Raw genomic sequence first — 14,181 nt, forward strand, 5'->3', positions numbered from 1 at the left:
ACTATCTGGCATTTAATGGGAGTTCTGTGCCTTGCCCATTAAGGGCTGTCTGGGGCTCCCAGGAGCAGCTGTGCTGTGAGATGTGTGGTTTTATGAGGACAGGGAGATGCTGCATGGCCCTGCTCACACAAGAGCACAAGGCCAGGCTGCAGCTGAGCTCTCAGAACCTGAGTCTGGCTGTGAGCTCAGGGGATCCCATGGCACTGGACAGAGGCTGAAACAACAGAGTGGCAATTACTGCTTGCTCTTCTCCTAAGAGGTATCACTGGGCTCAAAGCTGCTGCTTCCATTTCTTATTTTCATCTTGTTTTATTCTTTATCCCAGAGACATTACCAGTCAGTGAACACATTAAATGATATACAAAGCAAAGTACTTATATCAATCTTTCCCTAAGAAGCTCCAGTTGTGTTTTATTAACAGAAACATTTCAGTTTCATAAATACTTAATGAAGTGACTGCCTATAGCAGGGAGACACTCCTGAGCTAATTGTTGCTGTGGTCAAACCACCAAGCTGCTTAGCATTTGCTTGCAGTGTCACATTACAATGAACACAGCTGACAAACAGGTTATTAAAGTATTGGAAGCATCTCCTCAAAAACTGGGATTGTTTAGTTAGCACAAGTCATTGGAATGGTGCGGACTAAGAGCTTGGTGCAGTACTGCAGCCAAGGCAATCAATGCCCCTGTGCAGTGAAACCACAGCTCAGATTCTGGGCAAGCTGGCAGTGACAATCTGTTGGTACCCCTTTATTCTCACCAGAGGAACACAAGCCTGAAGTTACCCTGCTGGATATACTGGTGCAGCAGCCAGCTACAGACCAGCAGGGGCAGGAGAAAAATCCAGAAGGACAGAGGTGATCCCAGGAGAGGTCTGGCAGCATCCAAAGGCACACTGCTGAGCTCTACAGTACTGCCAATGGGAATATGGGACAGAGCAGCCACCCCTCCCAAAGGAATCAGGGGAATGCCTTGGGATTTCAGCTGTCACAGACATCTTTTATGGAAAATCCTTTCCTTAGGGTTTTTCCTCCTGAGAAGCTGGGAGGCCTCAGGAACAAAATGCAAACAATGGTTATCTGCTGCTGTGGAATGCAACAGGTGCATCTGTGATTGGTCTCATGTGGTTGTTTCTAATTCATGGCCAATCACAGTCAGCTGGCTCGGACTCTCTCTCTGAGACACAAGCCTTTGTTATTCATTTTTTCTTTTTCTATTCTTAGCCAGCCTTCTGATGAAATCCTTTCTTCTATTCTTTTAGTATAGTTTTAATGTAATATACATCATAAAATAATAAATCAAGCCTTCTGAAACATGGAGTCAGATCCTCATCTCTTCCCTCATCCTCCGACCCCTGTGAACATGGTCACATTTTAGCTTTTATAATTTTCATGTATTTGTAATCCTGCAGTTCTTTAGTGTATAACTCCAAACTCCACACACAGTGTGAGCTGCTGCTTTCCCATTTTGGGCAGACACAACAATTCCTCTCCAGGCCTGGCACTCAAGGACACCTCACTGCCTCAGGCCCCAGAGATGGAAACAAAAGTGAGTTGGGGGAGCAAACTTGGGGTACATGGCTTCATTACCTGAAGCTGGAATTGTCAGTTTTACGCCCAATATGCAAATGGATCAAACTTATAAAAGTGTGAAAACCTGTGACCCATCATCCATTTTTGGGTGTAGCTCTGGGGGGCTTTGTCTGCCCTAAATGTACCTGAAGGCCCTTCCATAAATAGAACTGTTTTTTATTCTCTTAATTCTGTCTGGCCTCTGTCTAAGTAAGCCCCAAAGAACGCATCAAGGGCAGTGCTGGCTGCCCATCTCTTCTGAAACCAGGCAACACAGAAAGTTACTGCAAGATTAAAGTAGATGCAGAGGTTGTATGTGTGAGATACTGAAGAAGGGAAATGGTAAACCAGCATCTAGACAAGCCTAAAACATCAAGGTTTGAAGCCTTGCAGTCTTGGCTTGGACAGCCAGCAAGGGGTTTCTCTCACTGATGATAAAGTAAATTTATTGTATGCTAACTTTGCAGGATGTTGAGCCACATGGACACAATGAAATTTATAGAATTTTCTCCAAGATACTTTATATCACATGTGCATTCTCATACCTAACAGAAGGGCATTAACACATGAAATGAAGGTAGAATATTTTCTTGCTTTAATCCTTATTGTTATTAGTGAACTGGCTACACTGTTTATTTTGGCTTCCCATGGGACAAAGCCTGACTGGGGATCTGAGAGGACAAAGGTGTGCAGCAGAAGCCCACCAGAAAGCCTGGATATGACAGAGTAGCTCCAAAATGACCTCCCTACTTGAGTGAACATCTCCATGTTCACTCAAAAGGCAGCACAAGAGAATTCTCGTTCACACTGGGGTTTGCAGCTCAGCCACACTAAAACCCCTGTGCACGAAATCCAGGGGAGAAAAAAAGTAGCAAATAGTACTTGAGTAGTACTGGAGCCTGGAGCTCCCCAAAATAATCATCTGCTGGTCCCACCGTGGGATGGGTGAACTCCAGATGCCGGAATCACCATATAGGGCCTGAGGTATGCCTGGATTAGACTGGCTGGATATGACTGACTACAGATTTTTTTGCTTTCTATCATGACTTCTCCCTGCTACACTACACAGTGAGTCAGATTTCATGGTTAGAACAAGCATGAGTCATACCAACAATCACTCCCCAAACCTGTACAAGTTAATTTCTTTATTTTCCTGTTTAGAGACTCTTGCTGATCACCCACTGCTGTTGAGAGGTTTGTAATTCAGCAGTCTGATAGGATTCAAATATTGAACCAAGAAAATATAAGCTGAACCAAGCACTGGAAAAAACAGATCTCACTGAAATGTGATTTAGAAGTAAGTTTCAGAGGGAAAAAAGCCATGTCAGGTCAAAGTCTGTTGAGCTGTCAGTCTGCAGCTGGCATTCTCAAAGGGTCGCCCACAACAGGCAATCTGTGAGAGTGCCGGATTTCATTTCCAGATGTAACAGGGATTAAAACAAGGAAAGACATCAGAAAATATAAAGTGGCATTGGAAGACTTTTCTGAAAGGAAAACACTCATGGTTGATTGAAGGAAAATTTAGTTGGTGATTATGTCAGCATGTTGACTACAGATAGATATTTAAATTTATAAAAATGCAAGTGAGAAAATAATAAGTTTTGCTTTTGCATTGTTCCTTTCTCTTATGCATACATCTCTATCTCACTTGATAAGTTCCTTTCAGAAATTTTCACACACAGCTCACAACTTCTGGAGTTACCCATGGACCAGCACTGCTCCATGCACGGGCACTAAATCACACTGGACTGGTTTGTACTGGGAAATTTCCTTGTGCAAGGGTGCCCTGGCTTCTCACCTACTCCTGTACAGCACATCCCAGCACAGTTCTGGGGAAATCCAGCTGGGAGACCAATGGCTGCAAGGACAGCAGCTTATTTGGGGCTTTCCTTGAGCTTGGTACTGTTGGAAAGGAGATTTATGCTCTGTTGTGGGGAAGCTGGCTAGGAAGCATGTAAACAAACAGGCCACATCCAAGCCCCAGTGGAATGTGCTCCAAGCACTGAGGCAATTGCCAATGTCACTGTGAGGCCAAAGTCAATTATCTGTGAAAGGTCAAAGTCATCAGGAGATTTTTCTCAGGATTGGAAAAGCAAAGCTTCCTTTTATCTTCAGGGATCTACAGGCCAGTCAGCTTCACCTTCATCCCTGGGAAGGAGCAAATCCAGGGAAGAGTCACAAAGATGACTGAGGGACAGAGGTGTCTCTGGTGTGGAGAGGCTGAAAGAGTCAGGACTGCTCATCCTGGAGGAGGAAAGGCTCAGTGGGACTTTGTCTGTGTGTATAAATACCTGGTGAAAGATATAAGGAAAATGAGCCAGATGCTTCTCCGGGGCACCCAATGAAAGGACAAGAAGCAATGGACACAAACTGAATAGACCAAACCCTATTAAACACAAGAAAAAGCTCCAGACATGTCTTTTACTGTGAGGATGGTCAAACCCTGAAACAAGTCATTCATTGGAGTCTCCATCCTCTAAAATACTGAAGACCCAAGACAGACCTTGTTCTGAACAATCTGCTTTATAGAGGTTGCTTCCAAACTCCAGGATTCTGTATGATTCTGATTTTTGTTTAACCTGGACACTTTAGCTCAGACTAGATTCTCCTGGATTTATTTTCCTAGAAGACTGTATGAAGATTTTAAAGTTCTTGCCAAATCTCTTATGATCTTTAAATCTGAAGACCTTAGATTTGAAAGGTCTGCATTGTGGACTATCAAACTGAAGATTATCTTTTCCCAAACCATTTTTTTTTCCTCATGAACCCACCCAATTGCAAGGAAGAACTTAGATGTGGCCTATGTGGTCTGTCCCCTCCCCAACCTTGTTTACTGCTTTCTTTTCTAGACTTTTGTGATGCTGTGGTTCTTGCCAACAAGCTCTGAGAACAAGTAATACAACTTAAAACCCCTGATTCCTAAAGGTTTTCAAGTGGTCTCTGTATATCACAAAATTCTACAATGACAGGTTGATAGGAAGGTTTTTTTTAAAACACTCTTTACTATAATCCTCCAGATAGCACAGGGAGCCCTAGCTATAATATTTTCTTTGACTTAATGTAAAATTCATTAAATCCCATTACTTTAAATTACTGGGCTGTTGGAAATCGGCGTAACTCCACGGAAAGCAGAGGAATTAAACCAAGTGACTTCAGAAGATGATCCAACTATTAACCACAGAGCAGAGGAATTTCACTTTCCATCTGGGAATGCAGGTCTTTGGTGACAGCCACAAGAAATCTGATTAAAAGCCACTGACTTTACTCCAAAGCACAGAACTTTATTTCACAGATTTCTCAGGAACTTTAGGGTTTATAGGGCTATCTGACAACCCAGTGATTTCAAGTCACTTAAAAATCAATCCCATGAGTCTCCCTTGGCCTTAAATAATATCAAGATTGGAATTATGGGCTACAGCACCTGACCTCATCTCAACATCTTTCCACAAACTAATCAGGAAAGGGATTTGCTTCCTCATTAATTTACAGTTTTTAGTATTGCCATGTCTACACTACTACTAGGTTCAGCTTTTTCCTCTCAGTTCCACACATCAGCCATCTGATCCTGCTTTTTTGTTTTTATGGAACAGGTTCTACACCTTGCCTCTGATACTACCCCACAGCACATATCTGGAGAACAATTATTTTGCCAAAGTAAACCAGCTAAGTCTGCTTAGTCTCCACTTAAGGGACAGGCTTTCCACCCCCTGGTGTCATTGTAGCTTTTTCCTGTACCTGTAAATGAATCCCTTCTGAACACAAACACCTGAAATCCTTCACACTGTTTAAGATGAAGTTAACAGAGAACCTATGGCTATGCACAGTCTCTAGCAGAATAATATTTTAGGTTCATACTTATCTTGCTAACAGTGATAGACATCTTCTGGTAAATGAATATATTTATGCCTTGCTTCTCCTTTTTCTTCCTTTTCAAATGTAGAGATCCAATAGCACATAAGAAACTTATCATGGTCCCTAGCAGCACAGACTTGCCTTGTGCACTGTGGAATTACTGCTCACTTTTTACAGTTCAGCTCTTAGAATTCTCCTGCTTTTCCTGTATGTTTTGATCTGCTCAATTTTTGATCAGCTTTATAAGTGTACTCTCACCTACCCCTGCCATTAACAAATATATTAAGCAAGATCAATCCATCTGTGAATCTACTCTGACCTTTACTCGCCCCTTCAGCACAGCCTACTGTTGTCTCACATTCAGCCCACTTAATTCTTGCCTTGTCCCTATCTTCATCATCCTGACTATGAAGTTGCCATCTGGCAGGGCCACATGGGTTGCACACTTGCTGAGGCACAAAATACATGTGTGCATCCAAGGAAGGAAAAATGACTGTCAAAGACAACAGGATTAAGGAGAGGCTCATTTTAGGAGTGTAATCAGTTATTATTACTGATGTGGGCTTTGAGGATTAACATCTGAAGATGTGAATATCAGACCATTAGTTTTTGGAAATGAACTATAGGATAAAGCTCACTTTATATCCAGCTTTAACTGAATTTATGTCAGTACTTTTTGCTTTTGCTCACACATCCAGAGATGAAGACTCAAGAGAAATCAAGGACATGAATGGGGATTGGGAGATATGGCTTCCAGTGCAAATTTGACTTCCTTTCCATCCATATCCAGCCCCGTAAAAGGGCATTAGTGCTATGGAAATGTTCAGAGCTGTGGATTTCTAAGCATTTCCCCTCCATACAGACAAGCATTGCTCATATATGACAGCAGCGTTACTCCTACAACCTGGAAGGCAACAGAAAGGATTCAAGGCAGCAAACACACAGCAAGAAGGAAAGTGAAGCTAAATTGCACATATTTCCAGTGTTAAACATGCACACCTGTGGGGTCCACTAGCCACAGCTGTCTCTGGGTACCAAATGCAATCACTAATACCATGTGAAGTGAGCAGGGCTTGTGCCTGTTTTCTCACCCCATCAGAGTGTGTGGTACCATATGCAGCAAGCTTGCTATCAGTGAAATATGGCATATCAATTATCATAACAGCAGAGCATTTCTTGAAAGGAAGATTCCTTGTGTCTTCCTTTCAATGCTGTGCTGCTTTCCCTGCTCTGTGTAAGAAATGTTGTGTGCCATTGCAGTCTATGGAACAGCCAGAGAATGGTACTGGAGGCTAAACAGGAGGAAAGTGTTGGTGCTGCCAGAGCTCTCCATTTCCCCTACAAAGCATATCTGAGCAACCTCCTGGCAAGGCAGGGAGCAAAGAAAGCCTATCCTTGCTAGTAAGCTCCTCACAACCACTTGTAACAGCAGTTCCAGGTTCCACCACACCAGAAGCAACAGGAAATCAGGACTTTGCACGCTCCCAGCAGCAGCAGATTGGCACCCTGTGCTACTTGGGTACGGCTTAGAACAGAGAGTGCTGAACACCTGAACCCAGAAAAACATTTTTCAGGTTTTTTTTGTAAATGATCACTTGTTTTTTCCCATAGCTCTACCAAACCTTTCAATAAGCAATCTGCTCAGAACCATTGTTTCACAATACTGTGCTCCTCTCTCAGGTTACAGGAGGGGTAGCAGCCCCATAGACAGCACCAAGGGAACACAGCCCTCTGTCAGGCTGAATCCTGAGATGCCAACAAAGGACAAGGCCTTAGGAAGTGTGCTTGTTAAAGCCCCTTGTTCTCACATGCAGTGCTGAATTATTTGTTAAGCTCCCACAACAAACACAAAAGACAAAAGGAAATAACCACAGGGCAAACACCCACCTGCTGCTTTTGAGATGGAAGAAATTAGGTACCTTTTATATTAAGACCTTTTGTTTCATGGAATAATTCTGTTGTTCTAGTTAAACAATCCACACCTGGCAAGGGCTCATTCCCATTGTTCCCAATGCTTCAGAGGGTTCACAGTGTAGAGAAAAACCACACTGCTAATGTTTCATTTCACTCCCCCTCCGATGCATGTTGTGAATGACTAAAAGTCAAACAGACCCCTGTTGGGATTAGAAATGATAAATTATTATAATCCTCCTACTGCTGGGCAGAATGGTTAGCAAGAGTACAAATGAAAGGCTGGTACTTTAGCACAACAAGAACTGTGAACAGAAAAGGGATGGAGAGTTGTGGACACATAGTTATGGAGAGAAATGTGCCATGATTGATAGTCATGCTGTGAAGAAAGAAGTAAAAAGCCACATGCCACCTGGAAGAAATGCTTGTGCTTTGAAGGACTTAGAGAGAGAGCATGGTTCCCTTTATCAGCAAAATTTGTGAAGCAATAGGAGGAAAGTATAAAGGGAGAAAAGCAGGCACCAAGTTTAGTTCCAGCAGGCATTACACCACATGAACAACAATTTAGTTATAACAATTGCTGTATTTTTGTTATTTTACTTCTTTCTGCTCTTGCCACACAATAGACATGTGTCATCTACGTGTGACATTTCACTAATGCCAGAGTATTGTCTCAGCTCCATGTGCTTAATGAATCATTATTACATTTGAAGTGCAGATTTATTCACAGGAACTAGAAATTATTCCCCTGTTTGCTCTGGGGGTAGTAGGGGGCATGCAATCACCCTTGCACAGCCTCTAACCATTCTTGAGCTGAAGAGCAATGTGCTCCCAACTTTTTATTTTTTCCTCTAAATCTCTTCTGGAGCCTGCACTCAATAAGCAGATACTCCACACCCCTGGGTCTGCTCACTTAGCACAGCAAAATCACAGGGTTATTTGGTCTGTTCCTGGAGAAATACTTACCTCTCAAGTCTTTTCCAAAAGCCTGGAAATGTCCTAGGCTGGCAACACCATGCCTTTGAGGTCCTGCTGCTGCTAAGGTGCAGCCCAAACACTGTGTGTGTTTCCAAGGAGAAAAAGGAACTGGAATAGCCCATGCTATTGTTACCTCTATAGAGTAATTCAAAATAAAAACCTGCAGAGGTGGCTACTGAAATCTCACTATTTGTTCCACTGCTGAACTGAGGCCGATTTAGAAACCATTTGTACACTGTCAAGCCAACACTGATGCTCAGAAGGGTTTTTCTTTTGCATGGGCTGAAAAGTTAGTTCTTCCATTTACATGAAAGTTTAGCCTCTGGAGAAGTGGATGCCAGCAACAGAAGTCTCCCAGGAAACTCATGTGATGGCAGCCTTCTCATTTTTTTCAGGGCAGAAGGATTTTGCAAGCCTGTCAGCAATGAACTGCGCTTACTACCTGTCTTCCAGGGGGTTCGTATTTTGAAGCCTGTTACACTCAGCTGAGAACATTTGACACTGATGCTTTAAAGCTGTTAGTGGAGCTTGTTGACATCTATTTCAGTGTTTGCTCCTTTGCTGAGCATGGATCCTACCCTGGTTTTCACACGTGTGTCAGCTCCAGACCTCTCAGAGGTTGACAAAAGCATTTACTGGCTCCGATGTGCGAGGTGGCCCCAGCTGATCTGAGAGCTGACATTCCCCAGTGCCATCTCCTCCTGCCTCAGGTAGCAGATCAAACCAACCAAACCTCTTCCAAGTTATGCTGTTTTCTGCACCCAACAGAAACCAGGGGAGTTTTTTCTTCTTGCTCATTTCAATGATTTGTCCACCAGGGTGAAACTTTCAGCAATAGCCAGCACTGCAGATGAGATGCAACACTGTCACATTCACATTTTCTGAAAAATCCCTTCACCCAGGATTTTTCTCCTGGGAACCTGAGAAGCCTCAGAGAAAAGGAAAATAATAATTATCTGATTTGCTTCTCCTGTGTTGTGCTCATGTGGAATGTGTTTGGAGATTGTTCACCCACAGGTGATTGTTCCATTGGATTCTGCTGTGAGTTGTTTTCACTCTTTGACCAATCAGGGCCAAGCTGTGTCAGGACTCTGGAGAGAGTCAGGAGTTTTCATTATTGTCTTTTTAGTATTCTGTAAGTATTCTTTCTGTATTCTTTAGTATAGCATATTATTCTTTTAATATAATATAGTATCATAAAGTAATAAATGAGCCTTCTGAGAACATGGAGTCAGATTCATCAATCCTTCCTTCCTCTGGGGGCAACACAAATACAACACAACACTAACACTGCCCCTGTGCATATTCATGCTTTGTTGTGGGCCCTAAACAGGGGTTTGGCTGAACAATTTCATTCATTTTTGCAGAAGCCTAAAAGAGATAGATGCTTCCAAAGTCTTCAACTCAAAAACCTTTACATACGGAAGACCTGATTTTTCAGCACTATGAACTTCAGCTAGAGGCTAAATGAATGTTCAATTAATGAATTTTGGCCCTTTGGTCCTGCCTTTCCTCTGGATTATATGGATTAGTTGCCCTTGAAACAATTTATCAAATAAGACTTCAAAGGGGATTAATTGTACTCATGGGTTATTTCAGACACCTCATATTCCATTGCATAAACTATATGTAGTTTGAAGAACTGATATTGCTGGACTTGATAATTAAATGTCGCAAAATCTGTTTTATTTTCCAATTTTAAAATTTAATGAGGCAATAAGTAATAAAATGGCCTGGGCAGTTTCCTCTTTGCTCCTCCTTCCCAAATGTCAGCTCTGTTTAGCAGCCATTCCTGTGACAAGAACACTGTGAGAATCCAGTGCAAATAATACACTCCAGATCCATGTGGACCAGACAAAACAGAGCAAATATCTGGCAGAGACAGAAGTGACAACTGCTCATTTTCATTGCAGAAGAAATACTACCCCATACCTTACAGGTAATAGCCTCAGCTAAAGGTTTGCTCTCAGCTCAGCCCAGAACAACATCTAAAACCATTAAGCTCTAGACCTGACAGGCAATGAGAAATCAGCTAGACAGGGGCCTAATGCAATGAAAGGATTTATTGTCTGTTTTGTACTTTAATTTTAATTTTTTTTTCTGTGTGAACTCTGATTCTAGAAATAGTTTAATTAGAATCAAGTTAAATATGAGACATTCCTATGCTGGAATAATGAAGTCAGAGGAGGCTAACATGTGCATCACAAAGTACATATGAAGGAGTAACAGGATGTAGTTACAATGACTGCTTCAGAGTGCTGTGAGGGAAATAAGCAAAAGCAGGAACACCCATGTTTCCAATTCATCTCAACAATGGGTCCAGAAATGGTTCTTAAAAAGCAAAGCCCAGTTAGTGGCCTGTTGAAGCCTTATTATCTCCTTTGCAAGCACCATTCCCCACAGGGACCAACTCCAAAGACATTGTACACAGACTGAAAAAACTCATTATCTCTTTCCTATGGGAAACTATGGTATTTTGTGAGAGCTTTGTTCTGAATTAGAACAAGAAGAAGAAATTTAGAAATATCCAGAATTAAGGACATTGTGGAAATAAAAAAAAAAAAAAACAGAGAAGAAAACTGTTTGTTTTGTTTTGTTTTGTTTTGTTTTGCCCTGAACGAATCAGAACAGTTTAATAACAGTTTAACAGCTCCCAGCTCTGGAGGATTTTCTGTTTTCTTACTCTGAGGGACTTCACAAGTCCTTGAAGTCATCAGTGGGATCCTACACAGAGAAGGACAAACCCTTGAACCTTTTGAGGGTCTCTGCCAAGGAAATTACAGTAAGCCACACTGAAGCCAGGAGCCCAAAACTCCTCCTTTCTAGACCCATACCTGAGAATCCAAGGATCCCAAAGCTCTCAGACCACACATGGAGCCTGCACTGGAACCGAGTCCCTCAGCTCCCCAGCATCAACAAGGCAGCAAGAAAGCACACAGCTCTCTACTAGAAACTCACCAATGTGTCAGCAATAGGTTGTCAAACAGCCAGGTTTCCTCAAACATTTCGGTTTCAACATAAGTGACATTTTCCAGCAGACTCTCTCTTCTAGGGGGGAAAAAACCCCCCAAGCTTGGAAAGTTCCCATCCAACTGTACTTGTGATATACACCTACAGAAATAGCACTGCATTTAGAGCCATTTCAAGCTTGATTTATATGAACCTTACAAAAAAAGAAGCACAAACGCATGTGCTGAGTGTCTAATGGCACGCAATATCCTCCTGGGGAAAAGCACCTCTGAGTGTAGTGTATCTACAGAACATTCCTGCAGCCCAATCTGTACATGTCTGGCTCTTAGTCATCGAAATAACACCTTGATATTTCATTTTTGTGACTGCTAATTAAAGCACACTACCTTTCTTTGTGGCAACATTCTCATGCACAGCTTGACATTACAGCGCACACAGATTGCCCAGAGAAATGCAAGCTTTTTTTTTTTTTTTTGGTGTGATAATTGATCTGAACTTGCCTGCATTCATTTCCCTCAAGATGTTTCAGATTAAATGAATGAATCTCAGAGCTGCAGTAGAGTGAGTATTAAAAGGATTATGCTCCCCACAAGAGAGCCAGTACTCCTGAATCCACAATCACTTTTACACACTTTCTACCTGCTCATCAGACTACGATGTCTCCTCACTAAATGTCAGCAGGTTATGGATTTCTGCTGAGTTTAGAGATGCTCTGACATATTTTGCTCAAGCAGACTGCATACTAAGAAATACTGCTAAGGTTAATGACCTAATGATAACAGCAGAAGACACCTTTGCAGGCAGAAGTTCACTAACAGAATTGCTGAAATGATGATGAACTTTGCTCTCTTTCAGTTTTATACATCCCTGCACCCTAGGAGGGTGCAATCTCCTCACAGAATTGTAACTTGTCATTGAGCAGCAGTGTCTTTACACCTAACGATGGCTAGGACAACCCTTTGTCATCTTCAGGAGGTGGAATCACTGTCTTACTTACACTACAATGATTTCTGAAAATGTAGGCTGGAACTAGCAATTATAACCACAGAAGGAAAGGTCACGAAACAGCAATTGCCACAGGTCAGCAGCATAGCAGAGTTTGCCAGCATTTGAGCAGAGGAGATAGTAGCATTAAAATGAAGTCACCAGCAGCAGGTACAATATCTGTAGCTCTCACCAAAGAATCAGAATTACGCTCTTTGCTGCAGATGTCCCTCCCTGCTCAGCTTGGGGAGTAGATCAGTCTTACAAATGGACCTCTGGCCTCTGCTCTTTAATCTCCTGTTAGACAGTAGTTGATCCAGGCCCTCAGCAGGATCCCCTTCCAGATCCAGAAGGGATCCCACAGAACAGATCACCTTTTCCAGCTCTCTGGCCAAAGCACATCATTGCTCAGGGCCTTCTCTAGTAGATGGAATGTCCCAAACATCTCCACAGCCCCCACACTGCACCTGCACTTCAACTGAGCCCTTCAGTCCCCCAGCACCAACAAGAAACCAGATGCTCACTCTCCACTGGGATACAAACAATCCCCTTTGGTTCCCTCCAGAATGGGAACTTTAAGTTTGCAAATTTTGTATTCATATTACAAGTCATCCTTATTCCAGGATTGGACCCAAAGTAATTTCTCAGAAGCTAGATACAGAAGCAAACAAAAAAGTCAAAATAGGGATTTTATCAAACTTTACTACTTAAACTGCCCATGAACCAGGCAGTAAGTGTTGGGCTACACTAGGGACAGAAAGGAAAACCAGTAAACTGAGAGGGCACATCAAATGAGAGATTGCAGAGAACACCTAGTCACTGCTTTAGATGTATGCATTAGATGGTATTTTATAGAGCAGGGAAGGAAAGTGTTTCCTCACCAGCAGTAAAGAAGCAGTCAAATCAGATAGCAGGAATTACAGGCACCCAGGCCTTCTTAAACTGACTTTCCCTGTTTGTGTGCCAAATAAGAGGAGGGGAAAAAAAAAAGTAACTTGCACATATGCTGCCTCCCTGCCTACATCTCCAATGAAATGAAAAGTCATCCTGCAGCCACACATTTTCCTGGGAATGATGACTTAGATATCTCATCCCATTCTTCCTACACACACATGCACATAAAAAATCCCCACAGCTCCCCAGTTGTGGCCACTGAATGATGCCATCTTTGTGTTTAATCATCCAATTCCACACAGGACCACTCTGACCTGATGGTGCATCCCTCTCACCTGCATTTCAGTGGCTCACCTGGGGGATTTCATGCAGTAAACCAGCATCTTCTGCAAAGTCTGAGGCAACTCTTCACATCACATAGGGCTGGAAAGAGACCACCACTGGATCCTACTGAATCTGCAGGTGCACCACTCATAACACACCAAGCACAGCAAAAACAGGGCCAGGCATAGAGCCAATGCACACACTCTTGCTAAGGGCACTATCAGCTCTAGCATTCAGTGCCCAGAGACTCCACTCTCCCCTTGTCCCCCAAACATGCTGTAACACTCTGCTCTAGCAGGAGAAGCTAAAGCAACACCTGTTCCAGAGAAGAGGGGATTGATAGAGGTTAAGGACTTCCAGACAGCTTTAAAATGCTGCCTGTGTTTTAACTTCCCTGTCCCCCTTTCTGAAGGGAGAATCACTACGGCCACAAAATCAGCACCTGTGTGTGTGGGTTGGGGGAACTTCAAGTGAGAGAAACAGATTGCTCTTTTAAGCTCTTTTACATAACATGGCCACAGGATCCCTCAATGGCCCTTAAAAACACTTCAACCAGAAAAACACATCGGATGACTGAGCAGCACAGGGGGAACAAAGCACAGCTCTATTCTCAGCCTGACGTCTGAGAAACTTTTGAGATACAAGTGGGATGGGAAACTCTCGTGCTTGTGCTGTGCAGGAAATTAATCAGGACTCCA

Source organism: Zonotrichia leucophrys, chromosome 9 (assembly GCF_028769735.1).
Source record: "Zonotrichia leucophrys gambelii isolate GWCS_2022_RI chromosome 9, RI_Zleu_2.0, whole genome shotgun sequence".
Classification (NCBI taxonomy): domain Eukaryota; kingdom Metazoa; phylum Chordata; class Aves; order Passeriformes; family Passerellidae; genus Zonotrichia; species Zonotrichia leucophrys.